At 40.9% G+C, this 21,207-nt stretch overlaps 1 protein-coding gene, 1 long non-coding RNA gene and 1 pseudogene across 9 annotated transcripts in view; 1 reads left to right on the forward strand and 2 right to left on the reverse strand.

The window, feature by feature from the left end:
- Positions 1 to 21,207, reverse strand: part of LOC109461305 (uncharacterized) — an 81,326-nt gene that overhangs the window by 23,749 nt on the left and 36,370 nt on the right. For 4 of the 8 annotated variants that reach the window (XM_074314611.1, XM_074314615.1, XM_074314609.1 and 1 more), the window contains exons 1-2: positions 7,864 to 8,002; positions 4,020 to 4,083 (exon numbers count right to left, since the gene is read on the reverse strand). The gene's annotated coding sequence lies outside the window, so the exon portion shown is untranslated. The other 4 variants (XM_074314616.1, XM_074314610.1, XM_074314613.1 and 1 more) reach the window with 4 other exon arrangements.
- Positions 1,284 to 2,773, forward strand: LOC141567681 (splicing regulator RBM11 pseudogene; annotated as a pseudogene).
- Positions 14,114 to 15,553, reverse strand: LOC141567682 (uncharacterized). The gene is made up of 2 exons (XR_012490505.1): positions 15,380 to 15,553; positions 14,114 to 14,539 (listed from the first exon to the last, which is right to left on the reverse strand). It is a non-coding gene; the product is annotated as an uncharacterized LOC141567682 (long non-coding RNA).

Consider the following 21,207-nt stretch of genomic DNA (forward strand, 5'->3'; position numbering starts at 1 on the left):
AGCGAAGAGATTTAAATTTAATAAAAAGAACCAAATAGATACCCTGGAGATGAAAAACTCAATAAAAGAAATGAAGAATGAATGAAACAGCCAGCTTAGGTAATAGAGCTGACGAGATGGAGCCAAAAATTAGTGACATCGAAGATAGAAATCTAGTAATGACACAGATGGAAGAGAGAGACTTGAGAGTTAAAACAAATGAAAGAACTCTACAAAAACTTTCTGATCCCATCAGAAAGAGCAACATAAAAATAAGGAGTATACCAGAAGGAGAAGAAAGGGAGAAGGGAACAGAGAGTATATTCAAATACTTGACAAGAACTTCCCAAACTTGTGGAAAGAACTGGATCCTCAAATCCAAGAAGCAAAAAGAACACTTAATTACCTCAATCCCAACAGGTCTTCTCCAAGGCACATTGTACTGAAGCTTTCAAAAATTAATGACAAAGAAAGAATTCTCAAGGCAGCCAGGGAAAAGAAGACAGTAACCTACAAAGGAAAGCCCATCAGATCTTTCAGCAGAAACTCTATAAGCAAGGAGGGAGTGGAATCAAATATTCAAACTATTGAAAGAGAGAAATTATGAGCCAAGCATAATATGTTCAGCAAAGATGTCCTTAGATATGAAGGAGGAATAAAGACCTTTCCAGACATACAGAAGCTGAGGGAATTTTCTAACACATGACCTGCATTATAAGAAATACTGAAGGAGGCTATTTGACCTGAAACAAAAAAATCAAAAGAATACAAAACCATGAGCAGTATTATAAACAGATAGATAGAAGCAGGAAATGGCAATCCCTACACAAAATAGGGCAGTATACACTTAAACGTAACATAAAGGGTAAAGAAGGAAAAAACATTTTAAAAGAAGAAAAAGACAACTTGCTACTGCAACTCAGAAATCAACTCACAGCATAAGTAGGGACAACTTGTGACAACAAAAACATAAAAGGGGAGAGAGTAAAAGTCTGAACCTGCAAAGGGGAATAGAGATAAGAAGCTTGCTGAAGAAAAAGGACTATTGCATATATGAAACTTTCTTTTACATAAACTTAATGGTAACCACTCGAAAAAAATAAAAATAAAAAAATCCAGAACTGAGATATATAACATAAAAAAAGAAGAAACAGAAGGAAAAATCATAGAATACCACCACACCAAAATAATACAGCAACAAAAAGGCAAAAAAACAATGGAGACACTGAGCCACCAGAAAACAAAAGATAGAATGACTCGCAGTAAAGCGGAGGAGGGCGGGGTCTCGACATCTTCGTCCTCTGGCCGAGACTAGAGGAATGTTCCTTGCTCAGGAGGAGGCCGACAGAACGGTGTTTGTGGGGAATTTAGAGGCCCGTGTACTCGAAGAGATCCTTTACGAGCTGTTCCTTCAGTTTCTTATAGGCTGGGCCATTAACCAAAGTGACTATATGCAAAGACAAAGACGGAAAGCCGAAGTCTTTTGGATTTGTCTGCTTTAAACATCCAGAATCGGTGTCTTATGCCATAGCTTTGCTGAATGGAATTCGTTTATATGGAAGACCAATTAATGTGCAGTATCGATTTGGGAGTTCTCGCTCTTCTGAACCAGCTAACCAAAGTTTTGAGAGCTGTGTTAAGATAAATTCACACAGCTACAGAAATGAAGAAGTCGTGGGCAGATCTTCCTTTCCCATGCAGTTCTTTCCAACTAATAATGCAGCTTTACCTCAAGAATACTTTTGCTTTCAAAGGATGTGGCATGCGTATAACCCAGCACTGCAGCTTCCTTACTGTGAGATGACAGCACCACTTCCTAATAGCACATCTGTGTCTCCTTCACTAAATCGTGTTCCAAATCTAGAGGCTGGACCCAGCTCCTATGAATGGACTCACCAACAACCACGTGACCCTGACCTTTATCAGATGAATAAACGAAAGAGGCAAAAACAAACCAGTGATAGTGATAGTAGTACAGAAAACAAAAGAGGAAGTGAATATAGTCAAAAGTTCCAAAAGTGTAAGAAGAAGAAAAGATATTAGTATTACATTTAAATGAAATTTATCTATACTTGTCTTAATGCTCTTAAAAGAAAGAAAAAAATCTGTATTGTACTAAATGACCAAGTTCATGGCTTTCTTATCTTTTTTGAAATACATAATACTATAACATCTGATTTGCTATTGAATTTTTGTCTTGAATGACAGAAACTTAAAACTAATATACTACTTTTTGTATTTGTAATGGTATTGTTGACACATTGCTAACAAGAATTACATTTTGAGTTGTTACATTTTAGTACTGAAGATGAAATTGCACTATACTGTCAGTCAAAAGTCACTTAGCACTTGTGGATAAGGCACCATGCTCTCCTCCAATGTGGCCTGTATGGAGTGGTGGGTTTTTCTGAATGAAACTAGTGCAAATATTTAAGAGTTGTGTGCCATTTCCAACAGAGGGAAGAAGCAAGCTTTAGTTTCCTTTATTAACATTTTATGTTTTATGTCTAAATATGTTATTTCTGAGCCTTACCTCTCCTACAGGTTTATTTCATAAAACGAGGATATATAACAGTGGTACCAAAGGAAAGATGATTTATACAATTGTATATAAATACGAATGTCTCTTTTCACTTATTTACTGTATTTCACAAAAACACTTGACTGTCAGAATTTATTATCCACCTCTTTTGCTAACTGGGTTGGAGAGGGTATATGTGACATATTTAAGACTTGATAATGAAAAATAAATAGAATGGTATTTCATTAATGTATGATATTATAATATTTAATATATACCATCAAATAAAAAAAAATAAAAAAAAGATAGAATGACAGGAAATCCTCATATATCAAAATCACCCTAAATGTAAATGGACTGAACTCACCAATAAAAAGGCACAGAGTAGCAGATTGGATCAAAAAATAAAACCCAACCAAATGCTGCCTCCAAGAGATGCATCTATTGGGACATAAAACTAGCCTCAGCAAATTTAAGAAGATTGAAATCATACCAAGCATGTTATTCTCTGATCACAAGACTTTAAATTGAATATCAACTGCAAAAAGAAAGCAGGAAAAACCACAAATAAGTGGAGATTAAACAACATGTTTTTAAAGTACGACTAGGTCAAAATTAAACATGTTTTTAAAGGGCGACTAGGTCAAAGAAGAAATAAGAGGAGAGATCCAAAGATACATAGAAACAAATGAGAATGAAAGTACATCCTATCAAAATTATTGGGATGCTGCAAAAGCAGTAATAAGAGGGAAATTCTCCCTCACCTGGGCATGAATTGTATTGCTGCCATCTGACCGATGAAGTCAACTGAGGCACAAGTGACTCGCTCAATGCCACAATGCCACTGAGGGCTGATGGAAAATCTAATTAAAATTAAATTTCCTGTCATCTAGTACCAAATTTCATATTGCAACATGCTGCCTCCCTTAACTGTAAGAACTGACTCTTGAGAAAGACATTTCTGTGCCTTCCAGGACAAGCTCTTTCCCTCATTGATCCTGAGCCCCCAAATTCCACTCTTTTTGAAGGATAAGTGGTACAGGCCCCCTTTCTTCCTGTCTTCCTCCTGCCGTCCCTCTGCCCCCTCTGCCTAAGAACCTTGTGACTTTGCTGATCTTGATCACCCTACTGAATACTGGATGCCCACATCACCAGCCCAAGCCCCTCATTCTCACAGATCCCTCTGTGGAGGGAGCTACTGAAAGTGGGGACCCACTAGCTCAGCAGAAATGCTCACAGCGCAGGAGGCTGTCCTGCTTCCCAGGACACTCTCTCCAGCCATCGCTTCCTGGGCCCTGGAGTCTCCGGCTGCTCAGTCGTCACCATCAGCTCTCTCTCCTCAGCATCCAGTACCAGTGGGGGGTGGGAATGGGGTGGAGTGGGGTGGAGGTGAGGTGGGATTAACAGGGGCCTTCCTGCTGCTTTGGCTTTAACACTTTTGCCAGAATCACCCCTTCTCATCCCCCATTTCCTTCAAATCAGATCTTTCGAAGGCTGACCCGAGGGATTCATGGCTCACCTGGTACCAGGCTTTCGGGGTCATGGCTGTCATCACCTGGACTCCCTCTCAGCGAAGAGCAGGGCTGAAGGAAGAAGCAAACAGAACCAAGAGTGAGCCCAGCCCAGTCAATGACTTTTATTTAAACCTACAAACCTGTATTCGCTGCTAATAACAGCTGACATTCACTGAACGCTTGCAATGTGCCAGCTTCAGAGTCCAGCACTTTACGTTCATTATAATACTAGGAGATACGTAATATTACTGTCCTCATTTTACCAAAACAAGGAAATGTGAGACTTAGAAAGTTTAATTATCTTAGGCCACAAGATCTGTATTCACAACCACAAGGTAGTGCTTTGTCTCCTGGGCAAAATACAGTAGGGCAATAATATATATAAACAAAAGCACATGAAAAAACACATCCAGGAATAAGCTTAATAAAAAACAAGTCAAATCTATATAAAGAAAATTATAAAATATTACTGAGAAAGATAAATGAAAAGGCAAAACTTGTTCCTGGATGGAAATAATCAATACAGTCTTAATTTTTTTGTAAATGTTGACTTTTCTCCAAATGAACCTACAAATTTGATAATAACTTCATTTTATTAAGAGCTTGCACATGCTCAGCACTATGCTAAATGCTTTGTATATATCTTCTCATTTAGTCCTCACAACATTCCTTTAAATGAGATCTAAGTTTCCGGTCCCCCCTCCCATATGCATGAGTAATCAGAAGCTAAGATTAAGAGACTATCAAATTCACATAAAGAACAGATGGTCAAACTTGGATTTCAAGCCAAGTTTGCCAGATTTCAAAAACATACTCATTAACAGTTAACCAATATTACTTTCAAGGAAAATTACGAAAATAATTTATTTAGAAATCTGATAAAGTGATTCCAAAATTGATATGGAAGAATAGTCAAAATAACCATGAAAAGTTAAATAAAAAGGGAAAATAAGAAAGAAAAAACTTGTAATATCAGATGCTAAATGTGTAACAAAGCAGACTGGTACAAGAACAGACCACTATAATGATACAACAGAATCTAAAACTCAAGAAAGACTCAAGTATCAAGTACATGATAAAGATGGCATTCCAAATCAGTGGGGGAAAAGGCACAAATTATTCAATGAATGACACTGGGAATTTTTGTGTCATTGAATGACTCAGTTAACTTTTTGAGGACAAAATATATAATTAGATTCTTTGTCTCCATACACTGAAATAAATTACATATACACTGAAATTCCGAGGGTGAAAAACAAAACTAAAGAAAATGAAGGTGAATAAGTCTCCATCCCAGGGTCCAGAGACATCTAGCAAGAGCAGTGCCAGCACAGTGGTGAGACCACAAGCCAGACGACAAAGAAGCAAGGAGAACACTCTTAGAATGATAAACTACTTTTAAACATGATTAAGGAAAACTTCAAAGGCAAACCGGGAAACTAAATCTATATAACATGTGCAAAAAATAGTTAATATCCTAAATCCTTACAAAATCAGTAAGAAAAAAGCTGTACACCCTAGGAGAAAACGTTATTAATAGGTAATTCACCAATAAATGGCCAGTAAACACAATAAATTGTAATTTTTCTATCAAATTGGGAACGTTTTTTAAAAAATGGATAATTCTTGATACTGGAGAAAGTGTAGGGAAGCATACACTCCCAGTATCTGCTGGTAGGAGTGTACATTGTTACATCTTTTCCTAAGGACAAATACCTACTTTAAAATATTCCTAGCTATCCTGTTAAGTTTAAAATGCCAAGTTCAGTCATGTATGATTTGCTCTCATTTAGAAAACTTACTAGTGGTTACCTCTGGAGAATGAACCTGAGGATCCACAGGGAAAGGGAGATTTATTTTTTTACCATACAATCTTAGGTGATTCTTTTTCTTACCATATACATGTAGTACTGTTTAAATTTGTTTAAGTAGTTAAATTTTAAAACAGATTTTTAAAAATTCCAACTTGAGGCATCTGAGATGTGCCCAAAGATTTCGGCTTACTACCATTCATTGCAATTACAGCTGAGCACTGAACAACTCGGGGGTTAGGGACACCAACTCGCATGCAGTCAAAAATCCATGTATGACTTTTGACTTCCCCCAAAACTTAAGTTGTAGTTCAGTATCCACTGAGGATTGGTACCAGGACCCCTGCGAATACCAAAATTCACAGATGCTCAAGTCCCCTATATAAACATAGATAAACATATACCGTTGGCCCTCTGAAGCCTCAGGCTGACAGTACAGGTATTATTTATTGAAAAAAACCCATGTATAAGTGGACTCATGCAGTTCAAACCCATGTTGTTCAAGAGTCAACTGTACTTCCAATATGAAAAAGACACAAACTTAAATAGCCAACAATTTGGTACAATAAGAAAAAATAAGGCAGCCATTAAAAATCACATGGAATATTTCACAACATGGGAAAATATTTAAATGCAGCAAGTGAAAAATTATTCTAAAACTACTTATATTTCATCTTTTGATTGTACAAAAAAAATCTTATGTGTGTACTTATATCTACAAAACCACTCAATGGATATAAATTAAAAACATGGTATTGGAGTGGCTAGATGTCTCAGTTGGTTACAGCGGGAGCCCTGAACAACAGGGTTGCCAGTTCAATTCTCCCGCATGGGCCCTCCACAACTTGATTGTGAGCTTTGCCCTCCACAACTAGATCAAAGGACAACAATAGAGCTGATGGGCCCTGGAGAAACACACTGTTCCCCAATATTCCACAATAAAATTTATAAAAAAAAACAAAAACATGGTATTTATCTCTGCATGGTGGTCTTATTGATGATTTTTAGTTTTCCTTTGTGCCATTTTGATCGTTTACCTAATTTCCTCACTAGAAATACTATATTACTACTTTTCAAATTAGAATAAATGTCACAGTGCATTTATTAATTGGCTGAATCCTAGCACTTGCTATTCCCCTGCCTCTCTAATACCGGCAGCCTTTCTCAACTTGCCCCTTCTCTAACTGGTTAACTCCTTTTCACCCTTCAGATCTCAATTTGAAAGTCTAAATTAAGTCAGATCTGCCTTGTATATATTCTTTTCTTGTAACAGGTATCTCACACTGTAATCACAAAAATATTTGCCTTTTCAGTCAATATTTATTGAGATACCGTATACTCTGTGTAGGACAATATCTACAAAACCACTCAATGGATATAAATATATCCACATGGTTGGCACTAACGATTCAAACACTGACGGGAAATTTTTTTTTTTTCCTGTAACTTGCACTAAAATACGTGTGAAGTTACAACTGTGTTAAGTACTCCGAAAGAGGTATGTGGTGCTCTGAAAATCTATGAAGAGGTAAATTGTGCTACAGAAACCAGGGGGAGTGCCCTAGCCGGGAAACAAGAAATGGCATTAAGGAGGCCAAAGGGGGCCGAAGGAAGCAAGTTTTAGGAGTACAAGGCCAAGGAGCCTGTCGCACACACAACGGGAGTGTGCTGCAAAACCCAGGGTGAAGAAGCTGCAGGACGCCGGGCCACGCGGGGCCTGCGAACGTTCAGAACCGCGGGTCTTCTGCCCCCAAACAACGGGGTTGTTCTGAGCAGGGGCAGAGGTATGCTCCGGCTTGACTAATATCGACTTTCCCATTATGGCAAGTTCCCTGTGTCTCATTCACAGTCGCATCCCCCGAACCTGGAATGACACTCTTAGCAGGCGCTCGATAGGATAACGGAATACACTGTGGCCTGTCGGTCACCCGGGGACACATCTTCTACCGGCGGCCCACAACCTCAGTCCCCAATTTCCCAAAGCGGCCGCCGCGGCAGAGTAAAGTCCGGAGAAGGGCGGGATTGCCCCAAAGACCACCTCGCTCTCCCGGGCCCCGCGCCGCCGCCCGACTCCCTCTCAGGTCGGCCTCCCACAGGCCCTGGCAATCCACGACACCGCCCGCCTGGGACGCGGAACCGCAGCTTCTCCACCCCGCACACACCTGGGGCGGCGGGCGGGCGGCGCTCCGGATAAGCGTCACCCCCGGCGCCGCTTGCGGGGACCCGTGCTTCCGCTCTCCGGGACGCCGGTGCTTGTCCGGGTCTCTTTCCCTTCCCCCTGGGCCGGCCCCTGGGAGGAGGAGGATGCTTTCTCTCCGAGGAGCCTACGGTGGCACTGCCGTTCAAACTTCTCAGGGGGCGGAGGAAGCCAAAGGCCAACCCGGATGAGCGCTAGATTTGGGGAATTCTCTATTTGACTGCACTCAGGCTGGCTCTGCTCATTGGCTCGGGTCAGATTTCGTTGTAGATCAATCAATCCACTTGCAACTGCAGTGTGAAGAATGAATTTAAGTTGGGCGAGAGAGCAATTAGGAGGCTATTAAAAGGTCCAGTCACAATCATGAAGAGCTGCATCAAGGCGGTACTGCTATAACTGTGCCACAAGCTGCTCTATAAGGAGAAACAGCTGCAACTATAGATAAGTACATCTTACGCGAACTGCATATACATAGTCAGCCTTCTGGACGGTACCTCTAGAAATTTATCTTTAGATAGTCTTAATTTCCCATTACAAATAATTAGCATCCAAACTGCCTCTCAAATTGCCAGTGTTAATTGTCTCAATGTTCTTAGCTTGACAAAGAACAAAATGTTTGGAGATATGCCTTCTTTTCAAGGTCACTCCATTATTCCAACGAGGAAACTAAATCCTAGAAAACTGAGACATGCTCCAGATATCAGTGACGTAGGCGACTTGTTGGCCACCTTTGCACTATGACCCTGACTTCTATCTCTGTTCTCATTACCTCATCTGAGTCCCCGAGGTCCTTAACACATCTGGGGGCTCTGCAAACACTTCCAGTCCCGCTTTTCTATTGACAGTTAAATAACAGGCCCTGTTATGTAATTCAGTCCAAATTCAAGTAGGTAGGAGAAATACAAAGGGGATTTAGACTCTAGGCAGAATTTTCTTCTGCGTGGCTTTATTGCTCTGGGTACAGCCAGAAGGTCTCTTCTGGGGGGCTTCTGGCTGGACAGAGCTTCCATGGAGGGATTGTAGCACTCTAGCTTACAGGAAGGGCAGGTAACCTAACCTCCTCATGTTCTTGGAGGCTCAGAAGACCAGTTGATGAGAAAGTTGGTAAAATAAAACAGACACAGACTATAGCACAGTTGGACAGAGGTGGAAAATATAAAAGAGAGGCTATGAAACATGAAGAGTGAAATGAGAATATACAATATACGGCTAATAGCGATCCAAAGGAAGAGAAGAGGAAGTATGAGAACAAGTGATAACAATACATTGCTTGTGAGAGTGTGAATATACAAACACTTTGAAAAGCAACTGGGCAATATCACATAAAACTGAAAATGCACTATCCTATCATCCTGTAGGTTATATTCCTATAACCTAATAAACTCTTGTACATGTGCACAGTCAGTTTGTATAAATAAAGAATTGTAAGCCCCAAAACTTTGATTCAGTTATAGTTAAAACTTGTTAATACCATAAGTCACAAGTAAAACGGTAGTTAATGAGAAACTGTAAAACCTTGAAAGCTCAACACAGAGGCAGCCTGGTTCGGAAGCCCCCAGCTGTAATCTGGAAGGCAGTTTCTTCATGACTACTGCAGAAACCATAGCTCCTTTGATGGTACAGGCTCCCAATGTAGAAAGAAGGCTCTTCCACACTGGTTATACTCATAGGGTATCTTCCCAGTGTGAATGCTCTTATACTGAAGATGGTCAGAATTACAGCCCAAACCACCCCCACATTCCACATACAAATAAGGTTTATCCCCATTATGGTTTCTTTGACACCTGACTAGGTTTTCATTGACATTGAAAGCTTCCCACATTCATTACATTTATGGATTCTTTGATGCCCAATATTGTAAGAACCATACTTGAAATCTTTTCCACACTATATTTGAAGGGTTTCTCGCTAGTGTGACTTTAATGCCAGATTAGTTTTGCACTCACATTAAAGGCTTTCCTACATTCCTTACATTGAGATACCTTCAAATCTCTAATGTGGACTTTTTGGTCTTACGTTGGAATTATATCCAAAGGTTTTCTCACACACTACATATTTGAAGGGTCTCACCCCAGTGTGTATTCTTTGATGTTGAATCAGTTTTGAGTTAACACTGAGGCCTTTCCCACAGATATTATATTCATAAGACCTTCCTTGAGTGGAAATGCTCTAAAATTGATACTCGCACATTGATTAAAATAATCTCTCCCATGGAGACTGTCTCATCCTCCCCACACCTATTGGAAAAAAACTTTTATTCCCCTCATACTCCCCACCATGGATATTTCCTATTGTCTCTTCTAGAAAGGTAATTCTGTGCGGCCAGTTGGCCCAGTGGTTAGAGTGCAGTGCTCATAACACCAAGGTTGCCAGTTCGAGTCGCACATGGGCCAGTGAGTTGTGCCCTCCACAGCTAGATTGGAGACGGCAACTTGACTTGGAGCTGAGCTGTGCCCCCCACAACTAGACTGGGGGGGGGAAAGAAAGGTAATTCTTTGGAAAATGTCTCTTTGGAGTTTACCAGATACATAATCTCTTCCTTTGATATGTCTTTTGATGTTATGAATTTATTTGCAGTCTTGGTTACATCATCTATAGTAAGAAATGGAAAGCAAAATTGCACTTAAGAATTGCTCCCTGTGCTCCAGTGTTCATTGCAGCTTTGTTTATGGTGGCCAAGACATGGAAACAACCAAAATGTCCTTCGATAGATGAATGGATAAAGAAGTTGTGGTATATATACACAATGGAATACTATTCAGCGGTAAGAAAAGATGAAATAGGACCATTTGTGACAACATGGATGGATCTTGAGAGTGTAATGCTGAGCGAAATAAGTCAGACAGAAAAAGCAGAGAACCATGTGATTTCACTGATATGTGGTATATAAACCAAAAACAACAAAAGAACAAGACAATAAATGAAAAACAGAAACTCATAGACACAGACAATAGTTTAGTGGTTACCAGAGGGTAAAGGGGGTGGGGGGTGGGAGATGAGGGTAAGGGGGATCAAATATATGGTGATGGAAGGAGAACCAGCTCTGAGTGGTGAACACACAATGGGATTTATAGATGATGTAATACAGAATTGTACACCTGAAATCTATGTAATTTTACTAACAATTGTCACCCCAATAAATTAAAAAAAAAAAAAAAAAGAATTGCTCCTGAAAAGGCAACAGGATCATAAAATCATAGGACTATTAAATATCATTGATCCAATCACCTCAGCTAACCAATGACAAGCTGATGCCGGCGCCCTCCCTCCAGCTTGACCCCAAGCAGTACTGGGCGCACAGGATGTAGAATGAATCATAAACAAGAGAAAATCAAGATTTAGGGAATTTCAATAAGGCCACAGCAATCATATTCTAGAATGGGGGGGAGGGAAGGTGGGAATGAACAATCTTCAAATACTTGAGGAGCCAGACTTTGTCCTGAATATTAAATAAGCACGCCTGAGCGTCAGCTACTTTTGCACAACACAATGGTGACATCTAGTGTTAGCAGGATAAATCTCAACTAGCTCTGCAATTGACTTGAAATTCAGAGAAACAGGGACTTGGTGTTTCCCCTCCTCTCCGGATTCTCACCTCAGCTTCCTGAAGGGCCAAGAAATTTTTTGTTTTTCCAATTTCTAATTTGTCTTTTAAACATTTCTTAACAATTGTTCATTATTGAAATAAAATTGATGTTCAATAAACTGGACTTTTTAAACTGAAATATAGCAGTATATAACATTGTGTAAATTTAAGGTATATAACACATTAATTTCATACATTTATATATTGTAATATGACTGACATTGTGAAAATAATTAGCACTTATATCATGTTACATAATTATCATTTCTTTTTAGTAGTTGAAATAATTAAACTCTAGTCTCTTAGCAAATTTGATGATTGTAATACAAAATTGTTGTCTATGTTCACTATACTGTACATAGGTCTCTAGGATTTATTTATTACTGGACACAAGTTTGTACCCTTAAACAACATCTGCCCTATCCACCCACCCAAACTGGACATTTTCTGAGTGTACAATTTGGTGAGTTTTGACCAGCAGAGAACAAAACAGATAAAAATCTCTGTCCTCTTAGAGCTTGCATTCTTAGTGGCCAAAATTACATCATATGGCTACTCCCAACAGCAGATGAATCTGGAAGGCAAGAATTTAGCCTTCTGGCTTCCATAGTAGAAAGAGGATGGAAAGGGTGTGCTGTGAGCCAAACTAGAGTTCCTGCCACAATGGGACTGAGGGGCATACTCAAAATGTGTAAATTCTTATGTACACCAGTTAGGTTTAAAATCTGTTTCAGAAGTATTGATATACCTATTTCTTAAGCCAGACCTATTTATTATTGTTAGTATTATTATTAACTTAGCCGTCTTATTTGATGACATGTAAATAGATCCCCCAGCACAAGACCCTGGCCCACAGGGAGCCTCCAGTCCATGGTAGGTATTATCTTGGCACCAGTAAGATACACCCGGTGGGTCCTTGAGTGTTACTTAGACCTTTCATTAGTTCAGGTCCCTTTCATTAGCTTGCTGGAAAGCGTCTAAGTTACAGGCTCAGCTGGCTTTGCCTAGCCTCTCAAGATGTTCACAGCCTCTTTGTTTTCCAAAGTCCACTTGATAGAAAGAAACAGATGCTTACTAGATAGAATGAGTGGAACTGCTTGCTCATCTGGCCCCGAATAGATCCATTCTTACTGAATCAATAGTAAATCACAGTTTTAAAAAACCCACTCCAAAATTCCCGGGACTTTCCGCCAGGATACACTTCCCAAAGGAAACTCCATCAGAGCACTGGTTCTCAAACTTGGCTGCACATTGGAATCACCTGGGAAGATTTTTTAAAAATATGATGCCTGGATTCTGCCCCCTAGAGCAGTGATTCTCAGTTGGGTAATTTGCTCCTCCCACCAGGAAACACTTGGCAATGTCTTTTGGTTATTGCAACTGGCATTTACTGGGTAGAGCCCAGGGATGGTGCTAAACATCCCACAATGCACAGGAAAGCCCTTCCGCCCCACCCCCAACAAAGAATTATCTAGTCCCAAATGTCAATAGGACCAAGGTTGAGAAACACTGTTCAAGATTCAACTCTCTAATGGTAGGTACAGGTTCAACCTGGGCATGGGAGTTTTAAAACCTTCCCAGGTGGTTCTAATATGCAGCAGCATTTGAGGGAGGGAAAGCTAGAGACCTGTTGCTGGAGAATATTTCAATGTGTGGCTCAATTCCTTTCAACCCTGGTCCATTGAGTTTGACCCGGAAACTTTCCATATCTTCTCATTTGACGGTGAGTTGGCTTGGAGGCTGAAGGTGGTTGGAAGGAGGACGAGTTAGTTGCTTCTTGAGGAACGCTCGGTTTTCCACAACATGCTGGAATGGACATCTCCACAAATCTAAGTTTTGTTGCTTAGTGTGCACCTTACTTATGAATTGGCCTCCCTGGTATAGTTCAGGAGGATCACTAACTACAGCTAAGCAATCACATCCCAGGGAACAGCCCACTAGGAGTTATACATGGAGAAGTAACTCCTTTGCAAGTGAACCCCTGCGGCTGCTCTGGAGGGTGACAGCTTCTTCTTTTGAGGGACCTCCAGGAAGGGCTGCTGCTGCTGCACAGCTGCATGGGGCACTACTCACACGGAACAGACTGTGAATGGTGTTCCCTGGCTCCATGGCTCCAAAAGGGAATTTCTACATTCACCAGATTGCCTCCTTTTAAATCAGATACTTAAATATTCTTGCCAGATGATAACATCCAACTAGCTCTCTGTTTATTCTGGTATTTATTTACATCCCAGTCAGTCAGCCACTGGCCTGTCCCAGCACAGGGGAGCCTGCCCCCCAGCAGCGCATACTTAGGGCGATCCGGCCCTCCCACATCTAGCCTGATGGTCTGCAGAGTGCACTGCTGTAAATTCTTTGTTGAGGACCCAAGATCCTGTACAAGGACACAGGTCCACAGGAGTGACCTTAGCAAGTATTAAGGGCCACGGCCACTGTAGTGAAAGCTTTCTGTGCTAGTGTGGAGCCAGCCTGTCTCTGTACATTGGAAACATTTCCAGGTTGTAATGATGTAAAGCATAGGTAAGTTTTATTTCTTTTATCAATTCAATGCTAGAGAAAGCCTTTACCATCAGACGGGGTCAATGGAACCAAAACGAATTTCCAAAGTCAAAATACTGAGCCCTCAGTTCTACACCCTCTGCGTGTTAAACACCCTCTTTTTAAATGAATACCACAGTTTCTTAATCTGACCGTTGCTGCAAATACAACAGCCCAAACCACATTGCCATGACAGTCCCATGTTCCTTTATCTCTCCATCTCGATCCCTCTTTCCTACTGATCCTCAGGCCCCTTCTAGCCCCCTCCTGACAGTCACCATTATGGCGAGCTAGGCCTGATCCAGCCAGTTTCTCCTCGATATTTCCAATCAGTCCAGCCCACATCCTTGTTCGTGGAGCAGCACTGGCAGCTTCGATGTTCTATTTCCGACCCTGTTGGAAGGAAGCAGGGGGAGGGCTTGTGGGACAGTGTTTGTAACGTCTACAGCCGTGTGCAGTCACGTCCCAGGCCTTCACAGTCACTCACTCTCACTCACTGCCTCACCCAGAGCAACTTCCGGTCCTGCAAGCGCCATTCATGTTAAGTATCCTACACAGGTGTACTATTTTTTATCCTTTATACCATATTTTTACTATAACTTTTCTATGTTTAGATATGTTTAGACGCATAAATACTTACGATTGTGTTACAATTGCCTACAGTATTCGGTACAGTAACATGCTGTATGGGTTTGTAGCCTAGGAGCCATGGGCTGTACCACGTAGGTGTGGAGTTAGGCTACACCAGCTAGGTTTGCGCATATATCAATATCATGTGTTTAGCTTTTGAAAATAATTAAATACAATGTTGTATAAAAATCAGAATTTACTAACTTTACTTGACATCATGATTGAACTTTTCCCATGAAAGAGAAAGGTATGTATTACACTATTTGGTCCAGCTCTTGCAATATTAAACATTTTATGAGAGAAAATAAGATGAAGATTGACTGCTGTTGGAATAAATATTTCATGGTATGTTTTGATAAAACTACATTAATTAATTACCATGTTGATCAATGAACAGAAAATCTGAAAGAAATTCTATAAAACTTTGTTTGCAAGTTTATGCAATATATCTTGAATAACTTGTCAGTTCCAGAACACATTCAAGTTTCCTTAAAACGAATCAGCATAATTAACTTGCACCCCTTTGTAGGTGCTACTTTTCTTTCCACAAAAGACACGTCCTGGGTAAGTATTGAATAGAACATAATGAATGGAATGGTTTACCTTAAATATGGAGGGTGGAAGGCATTTTGAGGATTTGATGTTTGCTTTGCTTCCATGGGGTTGTTGCCAGGAGCAAAGCTTTCTTCAACAATAAACTAGAGATGGAAGAGGTGAAGTCATTTCTACCTCACTATCCCTGACACAATCTCTGGATTCAGAATATCCCAATGCAGGCCAATTCCTCCTCCTCCTCCTAATAATAATAATAATAATAATAATAATAATAATAATAATAATAATAAAATGTACGAAACAATGGAAGACAAATGCTAGGCAGTTCTTCCCCCCCGCCCTTTGATTAATTATTAAAGCAGCTTTCTAGAAATCCATAATTCAAAGTGTCCCTTTGTTTGGTGCTCCAGTGGCTTTCCTGGAGCAGTTCAGGGCAGGTGAAGAGTGTGCATTCCTTTGTAAAGAAAGAGAAAAGGAGGTTATGAAAGGGGCTTCAGGAAGGAGAACCAACCTGAGCAAGCAGGCCTGCTGTCAGAGACCAAACATGAAGCTGAGGAGCTAGAAATGGATTCCTTTAGAACTATCCATGCCACTGTTCCTACCTAAAGACCACTGACCGCTGACCTCTGGCTTTGAGGATATTTCCTTAGACTGGGAAAAGAGAGATACGGAAGGCTCGACCACTGACTTGCTTTGGAACATAGGGCACATTCTTTAGCCTTATTGTTCCAATCTGGAAAGGGGAACCGATATCTTAGTTTTCTGTTTCCTTCCCATGGTATTTTTAGAATTAAGCATGAGGGACAGTTAATACTACTTAGGTTTTGAAGAGGACTTTTAACTTTCCAAAAGACTTTGTTGTCTGGGTCCTGTGTTTCCCTCCTAACTGTCCCTCAAAATCCAGTCTTACCCTTGTGTGACAAATATGAGTCACAGAGACCAAGGGAAAGACTTGCAAAAGATCTCACAGCAAGTAAGTGACCTGGGAATAGCACCTTTCCCCAAATGCATCAGCATGGGAAAATACCGAGAAAACAGTGAAAGCAGAGCATGAAGAAATCAACAATTAAATTAAACACCAACAAATGAACAGAAAGCATGTTTATCTAGTATATATAATATATCCAGTATACAGTATATCTAAGTTTATAATACAAGATTTTTAAAATATCATTTTATTAAAGTACAAGAGGCCAATTAATAGTCTATCCCACCAAACTATGACTCAATTAACTGAAGGGGGAGTGGGGAATCTGAAGCTCCCAAAGGCATTTTCATCCTAAAATTCACTTGTTCTTCACTGTCCAGTGACATGTGACATATTTCCTACTTCTGTAACCATCCAGCAAGGTCATCTCCCACTACACAGAGCTGAACAGCCAAACAAGGAAGTTCTTAAAAATAATTACACTTCAGGAAAGATTTTTTTTTTTTTTTTTTGCTTCATTTGAACCAAAATTTTTGTTTATTTTTTGACGAGTAACACAAAAGGTATTACAACAGATTAAGGTTCCCTTCCAGCCTTATTCTCCTGCCACCCTATTCCTTTCCCCAGAGGGAATCAATGAGAAAGAATTTAAAACATGAAATCTGTTGTAATCCTATTGCTGGGGCAACACTAAATAAACACTTTGGGATAATCTGTAGTCCAGGAAGTGTTTGGGTATTGTAAGACCTTTGTTATAAAAGAGTATAGAAAGTTGGAAGCAAGGTCTACTCAAGGGTCAAGGTAAAATATGATACATCACATAAGCATAAACGATGATGAAGGACAAAGGCATGAAAATAATGAGTCTAGGAGTTATGTGTGAGTCCAAGACAGGAATGGGATTTTCCAGAAGTCCACAGAGCAGTTCATATAAGAATACATCCAGGTAACCAAGACCTATTCTACAATATAGAACTGAGGCACAGAGTTGGGCCCCGAGACTGCACCTCTTTTATGAACTAACCTAGAGACTGAATAATGATCTTAAGCCCCTGCGCTCCCAAGTTATATATGATCAAAACTACTTGGCCGGCCCGGTGGCTCAGGCGGTTGGAGCTCCATGCTCCTAACTCTGAAGGCTGCTGGTTCGAATCCCACATGGGCTCTCAACCACAAGGTTGCCGGTTCGACTGCCCCAAGGGATGGTGGGCTGTGCCCCTGCAACTAGCAACGGCAACTGGACCTGGAGCTGAGCTGCGCCCTCCACAACTAAGATTGAAAGGACAACAACTTGACTTGGAAAAAAGTCCTGGAAGCACACACCTGTTCCCCAATAAAGTCATGTTCCCCTTCCCCAATAAAAAATCTTTTTTTAAAAAAAAACAAAACTGCTTTATGAGCAGAGAACCCTTACATTTTAGAGTTGGGAAGAAACTTAAATATTATCTAATATGTCTATTCTCAAACAATTTAGTCTCAGGGTCCTGTAATATTCTTAAAGATATTGAGGACCCCAAAGAGTTTTTGTTTATATGGGCTTTGTCTGTTGATATTTACCATATTAAAAATTAACATTGATACATTTTAAAAATGTTTATTAACTTATTTAAAAATAGCAATAAGCACATTACATGTTAACTTAAATAACATGTTTTTATGAAAAATATGTTTCCCAAAACAAAAAAAATTAAATGAAGAGATTGGCGTTGTTTTACATTTTTGAAAATCTCTTTGGTGTTTGGCTTAATAGGAGACAGTTGGATTCTCATCTCTGCTTCTGCATTCAAGGTGTTTGATATCACATAGCATGTAGCCTTGAGAACACAACTGTATACACACACACACACACACACACACACACACACGAGTAGTTTTGAGCATCTAGACCTCCTGAAGGATCTTGGGGACTCCAGTGGTTTCTGGACCAATAGTTTGAAAACTATTGAGCTATTGTAATCTGGGATTGTACTTTCCTGTAATGCCACTTCCTAGTAATGTGGCCTTTGGCAAGTTACTTAACCTCTCTAGCCTTCAGTTTCCTTAGCTGTAAAATAGGACCAATAATAGAAGGTCCCTTTTATGACTATGTGGATTCCTACAAATGATGTATCCTCACAGTCATTTAAGTACTTGTACTCATATAGTGAGGTGATCGCTATGAATAGTTAATACCAGTTCTTGGCCCCCTCAAATGATGGCTGTTCCTACTCTTGTTGTTAATATTTGTTAACTACATACCAAGCATTATGCCAGGCATATGAAAGTGAGAAAGATGGCCTGAGGGTCATATCAAAATGAGTAAGACTGAGTTCCTTAACAGTAGGGGAGATAAGATCAATACATACCAAAAGAACAAAATAGATTATGTCAAGAATGATACAAAAGAGGGAAAGGTCACATTCATTCATTCTGTCAAAAAATATTAATCAATTGCCTTCTGTGTTCCAGGAGCAACAGCCAGGAGAGGGCCTATGGAGTGGAGCCAAGTGAGTGAGAGGGAGGGTGGCTGAAGGTGGGGCGGTACAAAGAGATTGGGTGGCCCATGGACACACCGTCTAGACCTTTGTAGGTCAATGTGATTGGGGATAGAAGGAAACGTTTTATTAGAAAGTGGCATGTGAGTTAGAACTTGAGAAGAGGTAGGATTTGGGAGTAGAGTTGATGCAAACATTCTTTTATTCACTCCCTCAACAAACATTTGATATTTCTGCCAACTGTGCTCCATGTTGCATGAACTAAGAATCCCTACTTTCAAAGAAGATATTTTTGCATTTAATGGTTTTTATTACATAAGAAATGCATGCTCACTTAAAAAAAATAACTAGAACCTACAGGTGAGCAAAAATGAGAAAATAGGAACCATCCATAATCACCTACCCAGAGAGCACCAATTCAAGGCCAGGATTAGGGTAAGTGAGGCCATTTGCCTCAGGTAAGTAATATTTTAATGTAATATTAAAAAAAAAAAGAGGCGGGGGGGAAGGCTGGTTAGCTCAGTTGGTTAGAGCATGAGCTCTCAACAAAGTTGCCGGTTCAATTCCCACAAGGGATGGTGGGCTGTGCTCTCCCCTCCCACCCAGCAACTAAAGATTGAAAACAGCAACTGTACTTGGAGCTGAGCTGTGCCCTCCACAACTAGACTGAAGGACACAACTTGACTTGGAGCTGATGGGTCCTGGAAAAAACACAGTTACCTAATAAAATTAAAACAAAACAAAACAAAACAAAACTATTGCAAAAAACCCAGAATGACACAATACCTAAATTTTTAAAAAGGCAGGATCTAACCCTGCCCTTGCCCCACTCAGCCTCACTTACCTCACCCTAATCCTGGCCCTGACTATGATTGGCTATTCCCTATATGACCCCCCCCCTTCCTACCAGATCAATTCTCTGTCCTACTCTGGGCCCTGGGAGGCTGATCCTTGAGGACACTACCAATGGGCTTCTTTGCCTTCTGGCTTCCAGGCGGGTTCAGCCAACAGGAGGCACCTATTGGAAACCAGAGGGTGGGAGGAGAGAGGTTGGGGTATTTCTTTCTCCACTCCCTCTCTTCTCATCACCTAAGTTCTGGCAGTGGCTGCTTCTTCCACAAATACAGCTCCTGTCCAGAGGCCCCTGTCCCACACCTTTCAGCTTTCACAGAGCTCCCCTCCCCCTTCAGGCCTAGGGGTGCTATTGCCAGACCCTGGGTACCTCACATTTTCTTGTTGAGTCCCTTAATACTGCCCATAAATTGTCCCTTTCAAATGAATTCCCCTCTAAATTCCAATTTAGGGTGCCTTCCGTTTCTTATGGGAAGCTTGATTATTACAACCACTGTCAACATTTTGGGTCTAAGTTTGCATTTTTTTTAAAAAGAAATGGTGGTTAATTTCAAAGCTCCATAAAGATGCCAGTATTATGTGTTGTATGTGATTATATTACGTGTTTAGGAAAACTGTCCCTATCCTAGCTTAAAAAATCCTATCTGTGGAGATAGGCTAGAGAAAAATACGAGCAAAACCCATTTATGCTTTTTCTCTTTTTGCTCCTTCCTCTGCTCCAGGCAACTGGTTACCCGTTTCACTCTCTTCTCCCAAGTAAAACTCTCTCTTCCACCAATTTCTAGGCTAGGGCCTGAGGCCTGGGGTGACTTAACTGAGATGGTCCCTCAATGAAATGCAGGGGGGACTTTGGATGGAGGGCAGGACCAGGCATTTCCTGTGTCACCTGGGAAAGCGTCTGGAAGGAGAGCCTAAAGCTGGAGCAGCTGGGCCACCTGGGCCCCTCTTTGTTACTGATTTGAGGAATTCAAGGGGGCTATGGCACACCCGTGCCCCATGGTCTACCCTCAACCTCCCCTAACTGCCCCCCCACCCACTCCCTGAATCATGCCTGCTCCCTCCCTGGTTCTGAGGACGGTTGTGGGTGAAGCTTCAGGACTCAGTTTCCCCAAGACCTACCTGCTGGGTTCAACCCTAAGCCAGTGGAACCAGTGGTTTTGTCCACAGGGAGCTAAAAGAAACTGGAAGAGCCAGCCTGGCAGTGTAGACGTCCTCCTCGCCCCTAAATAAATTGTGCTCACCACCTGAGTGACTACATATTTGAAAAGTTGGAAGGAACATTCACGGGTAAAAGGAAACAAACCCCAGGACCCAGAGGAAAAAGCCCCTTCGCTCCCCCACCCCACCATCACTCTGCTGCTTCCTGGGGACCTGGAGACCGAGGGTGCAGGAGTTGTGACAGTGATGGCAGATCTCCTCGGTGGAAGAAAACAAAATTCCTGGATGGAGGAAATGTGAGAAAATAAAGACAAAACCAAGAAGAGTGAGTGTCTACGCTGGAAATGCAACAAGGAGGAAAAAGCCACCACGCTCTCAGGTCACCGGCTCAGCACGTACTGCAGAAGTCCACATAGGAGCCCCTGAAGTGCACACCATTAAAGGGGCTGCTCTCACATTTCCTT

This window comes from Rhinolophus sinicus, linkage group LG11 (genome assembly GCF_036562045.2).
Source record: "Rhinolophus sinicus isolate RSC01 linkage group LG11, ASM3656204v1, whole genome shotgun sequence".
Taxonomy (NCBI): Eukaryota; Metazoa; Chordata; class Mammalia; order Chiroptera; family Rhinolophidae; genus Rhinolophus; species Rhinolophus sinicus.